The 11,122-nt window shown below is 37.0% G+C and overlaps 1 protein-coding gene across 2 annotated transcripts in view; it reads right to left on the reverse strand.

Moving 5' to 3' along the window:
• LOC131931095 (protein c-ets-1-A) overlaps nt 1-4,929 on the reverse strand; it is a 111,877-nt gene extending 106,948 nt beyond the window's left edge. Inside the window, exon 1 of one of the 2 annotated variants that reach the window (XM_059287803.1) lies at nt 4,721-4,929. The gene's annotated coding sequence lies outside the window, so the exon portion shown is untranslated. The other variant, XM_059287802.1, reaches the window with a different exon arrangement.
• Nucleotides 4,930-11,122: the final 6,193 nt, after the last annotated feature.

Consider the following 11,122-nt stretch of genomic DNA (forward strand, 5'->3'; position numbering starts at 1 on the left):
CGAAAATTATAAACAAAATAAAACATGTTTACAAACTTTATGTAGGAAACAAAAAAAAAAACCTGAACAGCAGAGCATGACCTAGACAGATTAAATTAATTTTCTTCTCTTATATAATATTTTTTAACTTGTGTAACTTGATTGCTTAACAAATTATACTTGGCTTAAAGAAGGAATTGCTTGCGGTCCAATTAATTATATAGTCCATCTGACCTAGATGTTCATTAAAAAAACAAAGTTAAACAAAAGAATGTATTTTTACTGGGGAAGAAAAGCCAAGTTAAGTGCTTTATGATGTTTATGCTCTATTAAGAAAGCACTTAAGACAATTGTTTAGTGTCATAATTAACACTAGGTCCTAGTACTTGCCATTACTTTAGTACTTACTAACCTAACTTTGTATTTGTCACATATGTACCACTAATACGTAACACACTCAGTATATGACATATGTAGGCTACTAAGCCCACTTAGTACATGGCATGTACAATTAGTACTTTAGTACTTAGCCCACTTAGTAACTGTCATATATTTTCCCCCTTGTTAAGTCACCACACAGGGATTATGGTAATCTTACGGTTGTCAGGTGGTATGTACATGGATTAAGGTTAAACCCCAGTGGCAGCTACATCAGACCAGGTATTTTGATAATTAGTTCTTGTCTGTTTGCCACAAGTAGGTCTATATAGAATCTATGTGTCTGTTTGCCACAAGTAGGTCTATGTAGAATCTATGTGTCTGTTTGCTACACAAGTAGGCCTATATACAATCTATGTGTCTGTTTGCTACACAAGTAGGCCTATATAGAATCTGTGTGTCTGTATAGCCCAGGTCTATTTATTTTGACATAATCTAAAGTAAAACTACTTGGGTGTAGAGAACTAAACTTTTCTACATAATTTTTAAACACAAGTCTATATGTCTGAACCCTGTCTATTTCTATGGGTGTGTCTTTGTTTAAACCAAATCTATCTTTACATTACCAAATCTATCTTTACATTACCGAATCTATCTAACTAAACCAAGTAGGCCTGTGCCTACATCTGGAACTCAAGTCTCTATCTAGACTAAGCAATTGACTTAGACAATGTCTTTCTGTGTACATCATAGGCTTTAGGCCTATCTGCCTAGAACAACCTCATATATAACCAGTGGCGTCACTAGGGTGGGTGTCAGCCGGTGCAGTAGCTGAGGGTGACACCCCAACACCTCCAACAATTTTACATTTTCGATTTGGTATCACCCTGCACTCTTACTTTTAAAGACCAAACACCCCCGCCCACCGTCTAGTGAATATCACGTTTTAAATAACAGCTTTAACTATTTTACCGTATCCTTGTCTCCAAAAGACGTTACAATAACTCATCATATGCTGTCTGCTTGGAAAGCAGATTTTCCTTTTAAAATAGAGATTTAGGAACAACTGAAGTAAGTAAATTGATGATCAGGCCAATACGCCATCAGGGCCCTAACTCTTCTTCCAGTTTTTGTCCTTAAATATAACACTAATTGAAATAGAGCTCAGATTTGCAGCCCTTTGTTAAATAAAACCCAACAGAAAATTGACACCGCTGGGCCCCTCGTTTTCTCCCCCTTACCCAAAACCCGATTTGTCCCAGTACTGATTACACATCGTGTGTCAATGTAATCCTCAGGTGGTCCCTTTAACTTAAAAAATATGCATTTTGCTTACTCATGTATTGTAAATATGAAATACCACGGAACAGAATAAAAAGGTGTGGGTGTGGGATTTAAAACTATCTTTCCCATGCACAAAACGACAAAGAAGGGGTTCCGTTTGGCCTATAAATACTGAGTATATGGGAAAACCCTCTCCTTAAATAGACAGGTCAATAGATCAGCGATTGCCGACAGTGCCGAGAGAGAGAAGAAAAAAAGATAATGAAAACTGCACGCTGAAATTATCAACAATAGCCCGCTCCTTCAAATTCAAAGAGGGTTAATAAGTAGTTTCAGATAAGCCAGTGGCTGATTTGTGTTCGTGTCCAAAGTCTAACTCTTCTGTATTTTAACAGCACATGGACTGGGTGGAGCATACAACAGAATTAGAACATGCAACATTTTTTTGTACCCAATCCTGATTTCGTTAGGAAAATTGGTGGCGACTGGGCATAGAACTGACCACACTATCTCTTCATTTGCCGATGTCACAGAAACAGGTGAACTCTACTTCATCTGCCATGTGGAGTGCTAGGTTCGTTAAGGATAATCTAACATTTCAATAGACCACCACCCTTCATTTTACAGAAAATTTACAATACTCCCTCCCCCTTTTTACACACACTGACCCCAATCCAAGACACAAAATGGTACACACACACACACACACACACAAAACTTCAAAAGAAATTAGATCTGTAGGAGTCACTTGATTTTCAGAGAAAAGCTTTTCCTTTGAAATAGCTGTTAAGCTTCATTCGAGTTCTCAAGGGGGAGAAATATGAAAATCGTGTCATCTAGTCATCCCAACATAAGGAAGAAGAGAATCAAAGGCAGTGATAATAGGGTCGTCCATGTAACGTTTATTAAATGACATCACAATCCTAATGGAAAGGGGTGTAATGATCTGTGACGATGTGGGGTTGGGGGGGGGGGGGGGGAAGAGGGAGTACACATTTACGTTTTAGAAAGAAATGTGAGAGACTTTAGTATTTTAGCCATTAGTTCACGTTTTTAGAGACTTTTTTTTCTGATTAAAAAATTATCAGCAGCACATTCAATATTGGCAAAACCCAGTTAATATTTAATATTTTAGACAAATCTTTATATTTTTTTAACTGCCCTCTCGGGAGAGGGGGTGGGGAGGTGGTGGTAGATTGGGTGTAACCTCAGATCCTTATTTATGTGACAATGTGTAAGGGGGGGGGGGGTGTGCTTTAAAAGGCTTGATATCGTTGTGGACCTTTCTCTGCATTCGCCTATACTACCAACCTACCCCACCTATATTATGCGTATACTATTAAAAGCTGTAGAGTATTATAACGACATGATAAACCAACCCCCAAACCCCATTTGAGTTATTTATTCGTAAGGTCCCAGGGATGAAAGATTAAAAGTAAAAAAAAAACAACAACATGAGTATTAATAAGGCAGGAATGGGATATTTTAGCATTGTTGATATAGCCAATACAAATAAATCAGTAACCTACTCACAATAAGTTATTTTGACTAAAAATAATAATGGCATATAATTGCATTAAATACTAACGCTAAATGGCCTAATCTAACCAATCCTACAACATGGCAGAAGAGGATTATATAACGCTTGTTGAAATTCTAACCTAACTACAGGAATTTAAACTTTAAACCTAACCCTTTGGTGCAGCATTAACCTCATACTGCAACTACATTTTATACACATACTATACCAACCTCAACCTTAGCCCTAAACGTGTGTAGTAGATCTATATAATAATAAAAATAGCCAAACATAACTGGCGACACCCAGCCCTAACCCTAACCGTGAAGTGTAGTTTCAGTACACTGTGGTCAAACTGCACAGCTGACCTCAGGTTATCTAGCACGGCTCTGTAACGGTAGGCCTAACGTTTGGCCTAACGGGACGGCTGTACACTCCTGCAATACACTGCGGTAGCCTAGCAGATTCTAGAGTAGCAATGGCTTTTGTTTAGTTTAGTTTTAGCTTAGTTTAGATTAGTAGTGGCCTGTCTATAGACTACTCAGCTGAAACCTTGCAATTAAAAAAAAAATTAAACCTCTAACCTAATGATTTAACAACCGAATCAGAAATTATAAGATTCTGAGAAGAATGATAATTATTAATTTATAATGAATAGTAAACCAATGCATGTTAATAAAAAATAATATCAAATTATGTAGACCTGATCGTAGATCTAATTAATGATTAGGTAGGCCTATAGATCTTGTAGATCTAGATTTAGATCTAGCTAGTCTTAAAGGATGGTTCATTGTTATTTTTTGTTGTTTATGTAGAATCTAGAATCTAGAGTTGGTTTTTCTACTTAACGTGTTGATATTTTTTTCGTTCAGGGTTAGAGTTCATTCAGAATAATCAAGACTAGAGTTGAGTCTGATAGATTTCTAGTTCAGATGATCTAATTAATTAGTTAAAGTAGGATATGTTTTTACTTTAAAAAATAGATGATCGATCATTACACTGAAAGGTAGAGAATTAATGCATACATCTAGAATCTTATGTAGATCTAAATATAGAATCTAGAAACTACATGTTAATAATTGTTAAGGAATTTCGTAAGTTCAGTCAGGTGGTGTCAATTCATAACTTGTTGTATCGTTCAACTCACTTTATTTTCATTCACATCTAGACTAGAGATGGAGCATGCGGGAAAACAAAATTTTATACTTACCACACACACACTCACAAAATCTTGCAGTATTTATAGAATTGAACTAATTCTATTCTTCCGATGGTACTGCGTAAATCCCAAACGCTATTTTCTATCTAAAATGGGCCCTAGCACTTTAAATCCGAATTAGGTCAAGACTGAGTTTTTGAATGAAACCTCCGCCTGACAACATCAGCAGACGCTGGGATATGAGGAGAGAGGCTGAAGTGAAGGCTAGCTCACTGTGTGTGAGAAAAAAAAACGGGGGTCTTCTGTCCACACCGCGATGGAGGGGGGAAAAAAATCAAACAATAGCCTAGCTAGTGGGACGAAAAAAAAATGTATCGGCTTAAGAATTAAAAAATCAATACCTTCTACCAAGCAGTTTTTGTTTTGACTCTCATCTGCTTTTCGATGCTGACTTTAAATTTCGAATTTTTAGAACCCTTAATTATGTGTTCGATTTTTTCATTTTAATACTAATACATTGTTTAACAAAGTAAACAAACTATAAGGCGATTTTGGTGAACGGAGTAAACAAACCAAGAAAAAAAAACGATACGCTTAAATCAAGCTGACAAACGCATCATTGAGCACAGCAGAGATATTAGTTAGAGGGGAAAAGAATAAGGAAAAAAACATACATGAATGAAAACCTACAGTGTTACGGGAGTTACAGAAGTGGCTTCGCATAAGGTAAACTCCCAGCTGCAGATAATGCAAAGCATAACTGCTACACCAACCATTGTTACATCTTTCACACATTTCTTAGGGAAATCTATTAATACTACCCTGTTCTGTTAAAATTTTAATTAAAAAGATATTATAGAAATTAAATTCCTTAGCAGGTTTTGAGTTATGAGCTGATTTTTTAGCTCATGCATGCTTTTGTATTGACATCAAAAGTATAATTAGGAATAATTTTTGCCTTAGGTTTGAAGTCGTATACCCTTGACAAAATAAAAATAGAATCCAGTTTCTATCAAATGTATGAGTATTCTAGATGAAAAAGCTACTTGATCGAATGTGCAGGGACCTGACTATAATTGATGCAGTGATTAGGCCTATATATATTGTGTGATGGATGATAAACAAGAAATTGGTTTAAATAAAATTGATATCTTCTTCTTTTTTAAAATGCATGCTTATGCTATTATCACAGTCTTTATTTTAAAGTTTAAAAAAATAATTATTTCAAATTGTCGTGAAAATAAGCATAGTTACTACAACTTGTTTGCCGTACCGTTTTGTTTTGCTGATATCACACCTTAAACCTCGTGTAGGTTATCAAAGAAAAATTTACAAAAGGGTGGGGTGGTCGAGTGGTCAGCAATGTTCCCTCTGTGCTGCGCGGGTGGCGCGGCCGCGCAGTAGTTGTGAACCCGTGCAGTCATTTAGTAAAATACATACACGTTTCTACACGGTTTTAAGAACACCGCGCATACTAAAACTAAAATACATTTTACGCACTAGCTTTTTCCGCTTAAAGGAAACGTTGGTGGTAACGGGCTTGGATGCTAACTACACAATAAGGCGTCTGCTCCAAGAAGTCATGAAAGAACCAGTGTTTCTTCCAGACTTTTTTCTCCGGGGGGGGGGGGGCACTTGAAATTTTCGGGGGGGGGGGGGCAGTAGACTTTCTTCGGGGGGGGGGGGGGGCGGACACTGTTAAAAGTATATATTTTCTATATAAATTATATAAATTTCATTTCGTTCGGGGGGGGGGGGGGGGCGGTAGAATTTTTTCGGGGCCTGGAAGAAACTCTGGAAAGAACGTGATACAGGGCAAATGAAAGAACGGGATCTAGAGCAGAACTTTTTTTAAAAAATGTGAATCATAGCATCACACACACACACAGGGCAGGTATTCAAGTTTGATTCAGGGCACAATTAAAGAACGTGATGCAAAGCACCGTGAAATAATGTGATTCGGGACACCAGAGAAGAGTGTGATTCAGGGCTTAAAGAAAGAATGTGAAATAGAGCTTCATGAAATAATGTTATTTAGGCATCATGGAATAGTGTCATTAAGGCATCACGTAAGAGTGTGATTCAGGGCGCTATGGAAGAATGTGCCTCAGGGCGCTATGGAAGTATGTGCCTCAGGGCGCAAATACAGAATGTGAATCTGGGCATTATGAAAGAACGTGACACCAAGAAATAGTGCGATTCAGGGCACACCGAAAGAATGAAAGAATGTGATTCAGGGCACTATGGAAGACGATTAAGGGCACCGTGCCCCGTGGTCAACACTGTAATCTGCAGGTGTGCTAAAAATTCCTGAGTCCTAAAAAAAAAAAAACTGGGGAATCACCCCAACATGCCCTAACTTCATTTTTTTCCCTGTCGTGTAACATACAATTTTGTCAGTTTTACGATTCTATATGCTGGCACTGATAGCGCCATGATAATTTTCTTATACATCCCATGTATATCCTATGTCTATTTTTAGTCAGTTTATGTGAAGTGGATTGTAATGACTGACGAGAAGCCGCGTTGGTTGTTAACAGTCTTTATTATGTACAGACGCCATGATGCAAAAGAGAGAGAGAGAAATGGCGAGAGAGAACTATTTATAGATAACAACATGTAAGGGACATCACTCAAGATAACAATATAAATATAATACTAATACAGAGAGTGAGTTCCCTTGACCTCACAATTAACTCAATCTATTACATCCCTTTACCCTTAGAACACAATAACACATCTCTCAATAGAACAATTGATAGTATCCTAAAATCACCAATTATATTGTAACATGAACATTATGGTAGATTACATCCTTACAAACAATGCACAATATGCTACAACATAATCAAGATACAAAACAATAATGTCAAAGTCCTTTTGACCTTTAGAATCATAGGTCTAACTTATTTGGGACTTTGATTGTCCTGCTTGACCTTCTCGGTGGCTTCTGATTTGGTGACTCAAGATTCTGACCATCTGGATTCTCTATCTCAGGAGGTCTAGGATTTAAATCATTAACTCCAGAATTTACATTTTCTGACTCTAGACAACTTGGTTCACTCATATCAACAGAACTTGGTTGTGGAACAAACTGAGTTGGTGTGAACTGATCAGACTTGGTGGGATTGACAGATTCACACTTATTATCTGCACAAGTTATTTTTAACTTTATAAGGCACAGGTCCTGTACATTGAACAATTTGACCTGGTATCCATTTTTCCCTTCTCCCATAATTTCTTAGATACACATTATCATTAACTGCAAATTCTCTTTCAATGGATGATTTGTCATGATTTACTTTTTGAATTGGCATCTGAAAGTATTAAATGGCAAAAATCTTTTTTTCTTTTGATGTTACCCTTTTAGTTTCTGTAAGTGCTAATGATGTTAGCAAAGTTGTTTGATGATCACATTCCCTCTTACTAATGTATTTTCTTTAAAAGCATTTGAAATTGCCATATCACCATAATCATTTATTAAGTTACAAATACTTTGTTTAGGCAACTCTGACTGATAATGGACTGCATCTTCTCCATCTTTTATATTATCTTCACAAAGGGTTTTAATTTCTTATTTTATATGGCCTTAAGTCATCATTCACAGACTCTTCAGGCCAACCATTCATACAGTACTCATATACTTTTATTAAGCACTCATCTTTTTGTGTTTCTCTTTTAATATCATTCACATTTATATTGGAGTTATCCATGATAGTGAAGAGAACAAATACATCTTCTGGTACATAGCTCAGGCTTTGGTTTTTTAAAGGTAATCTACTAAGACTATCTGCACTATTCTCAGATCCAGGTTTGTATTTCAATTCATAATTGTATGCAGTTAGTGTGATAGCCCATCTTTGAATTCTTGGTGAGGCATGCTCAGGTAGGGTTTTGTTTTCTCCAAATAAACCTAGCAATGGTTTATGATCTGTAAAGATGGTGAACTTCCTACCAAACAGAAACTTATGAAATTTCTTAACACCAAAAATGATGCCTAAGCCTTCCCTATCTAACTGAGAATAATTTTTCTCAGCCTGGTTCAAAGATCTACTGGCAAAAGCAATGGGTCTGTCACCCTTCTCATCCATGTGGGACAAGACTGCTCCTACACCATCTGGTGAAGCATCACATGTCAATACAAGTCTTTTCCCTGGGTCATAGTGAGTTAGTAAGGTGTCAGCAGACAAAGCCTCTTTTGCTGTGTTAAAAGCAGCTTCTTGTTGTTTACCCCAGTGCCAAGTTGCATTTTTCTGTAGCAGCTTGTACAGTGGTGATAGTTTACCAGACAGATTCCCTATGAACTTTGCATAGTAATTTATCAAGCCCAAAAAAGCTCTTAGTTGTTGGGTATTTTCAGGTTTGGGTGCTTCTTTAATGGCTTTTGTTTTCTCAGGTTGAGGTCTGATGCCTTGCTTGCTCAATATATAACCAAGAAAACTAATTTCTGTCAGCATGAATTGACATTTATCTTTGTTTATCTTTAAACCTTTTTCACCAACAATTTTCAATACTTTATCAAGTGTTTTAAGATGTTCAGTGTCATTCTTACCAGTTATGTACACATTGTCAAAGTACACACAAACATTTGGAATATCCTTAAAAATACTGTCCATGACCGCTTGGAAAATTCCAGGGCTAGATGATATGCCAAAACATAGTCCTTCATATTGGTAGAGTCCTTTATGTGTGTTTATTGTCGTATAGACTTTTGAATCTGGATGCAGTTCTAGTTGAGTGTAAGCATGACTAAAGTCTAATTCAGTGAATTTGTCTCCTCCTGCCAAATTCAAAGAAATTTCCTCAATGTTAGGTATAGGGTACCTATTTAGCTCTATTTGCTTATTCAGTGTAGTTTTATAATCTCCACAAATTCTTATAGAACCATCCTTCTTTAACACTGGCACAATGGGTGTCGCCCAATCGGAATAGTCTACCTTCTTTATAATGCCATTAGATTCCAATCTACTTAGCTCATTTTCAATTTTATTCCTCATTGCATAAGGTGGAACTCTAGCTTTGCAGTATCTTGGATTTGTGTCTTTAATGCTTAACTTCACTGTTCTATCATTTAGTAATCCATGATTACCAAAAACACATTTATTTTCAGATTTTACTTTATCTAGTGAAGTAAGACTAGATTCTTTTACATTCTTCAATGAACAAATACTCTCCCAATTTAACTTAAGATCACTTAACCAGTTCCTACCTAGTAATGGCGGTCCATTTCCTTCAACCACAAGAAGAGGAAGTTTAACACTTTGACCATTATAACTTACATGAACCATACACTCTCCTATTACCGGAACATTGTCACCAGTGTATGTTGTTAGACACTTGTGACACGGCTGTAGAGGCACTGATCCTCCTGTGACAGCGTCAAACTCTTTCTTTGTTATGACTGTTAGAGATGCTCCAGTGTCAAGTTGGAAGCTGATGCTCTTACCGTTGATATTAACTTGTACATTGATGGGAGCATGACTCATTGATTTCACAGAGAACAGGCTGAAATCCGGCTGCGAATCAGTTTGAGAATTTTCACAGGTAGAGTGGTTCATTGGTTGGGTTAGGTAGTCTTGGTGAGAGTTAACATAGTGCTGCTTTTGGTTGCGGTACTGTCTTGACTGGCTAGATTTAGCAACAGACGAAGACTTTGCAAAGCAGGCCTTGGCAATGTGACCTTGCTTACTGCACTTATAACAAGTTGCAGACTTGAACTTGCACCGATGAGATGCATGGGGACCTCTGCATCGATGACATTTTTGATAATTATTACTAGATTTAGATCTAGGATTTGAACGAGCAGGGTGTTTAGCATAAGTTGGAATGCTCTGTTGGGGTTGGTGTTTATTGACTAACCTGCTGTTTACTGCATGGATCTCTGAAGGTGCTAAAGATCTCGCCGCATCTGATGACTGCTGGAATGACATTGCAAGTTGTATTGCTTTTTCCAATTTTAGATCTGACTCGAGCAGCAACTTTCTTTGAATATCAGGGCTGTTTACACCTGTCACAAACTTTTCACATAGTCTGTCAGACAGCGTATCGCCGAATTCACAAAATTCACTTAAATGACGTAAAGCAGCAACATATTCTGTTATTGACTCGTTTGGTTGACGAGTCCTACTGTCAAATCTAGCTCTACATAAAAACTTTAATGGGGTAGGCGCATGGTGGTCTGTTAGCAATTTGCTCAGCTCGTTAAAGCTCTTGGTAGTTAGACTAGCTGGTGCGCATAAGTCTTTTAGTAGCCTAAATTGTTGAGGCCCTATGACTGTTAACAAAACAGCTCTCTTTTTGGCTTCTATCGTCACGTTGTTTGCTTCTAGGTAAAAGCTTAACCTCTCTAGGTAATCTTGAATGATTTCATCATTCGCATCAAATTGTTTTATTTGGCCATACAGCGCCATAATTCTAGAAATAATTAGCTAATAAGCTCTAGCAAACCTCTTTTTTGCGTAAGTAGGTGCTCTTTCTAGTAGATGTTTATCCTTCGTCGCCAAATGATGTGGATTGTAATGACTGACGAGAAGCCGCGTTGGTTGTTAACAGTCTTTATTATGTACAGACGCCATCATGCAAAGAGAGAGAGAGAAATGGCGAGAGAGAACTATTTATAGATAACAACATGTAAGGGACATCACTCAAGATAACAATATAAATATAATACTAATACAGAGAGTGAGTTCCCTTGACCTCACAATTAACTCAATCTATTACATTATGTTTCAAGACTTAATCCTATTGCTGCGTAAACCAAGACAAATAAAAAAAACACTCAGTTTCTGGAACTATACACATTA

Source organism: Physella acuta, unplaced genomic scaffold, assembly GCF_028476545.2.
Source record: "Physella acuta isolate Inbredline_101_S28 unplaced genomic scaffold, ASM2847654v3 ptg001890l, whole genome shotgun sequence".
NCBI lineage: Eukaryota > Metazoa > Mollusca > Gastropoda > Physidae > Physella > Physella acuta.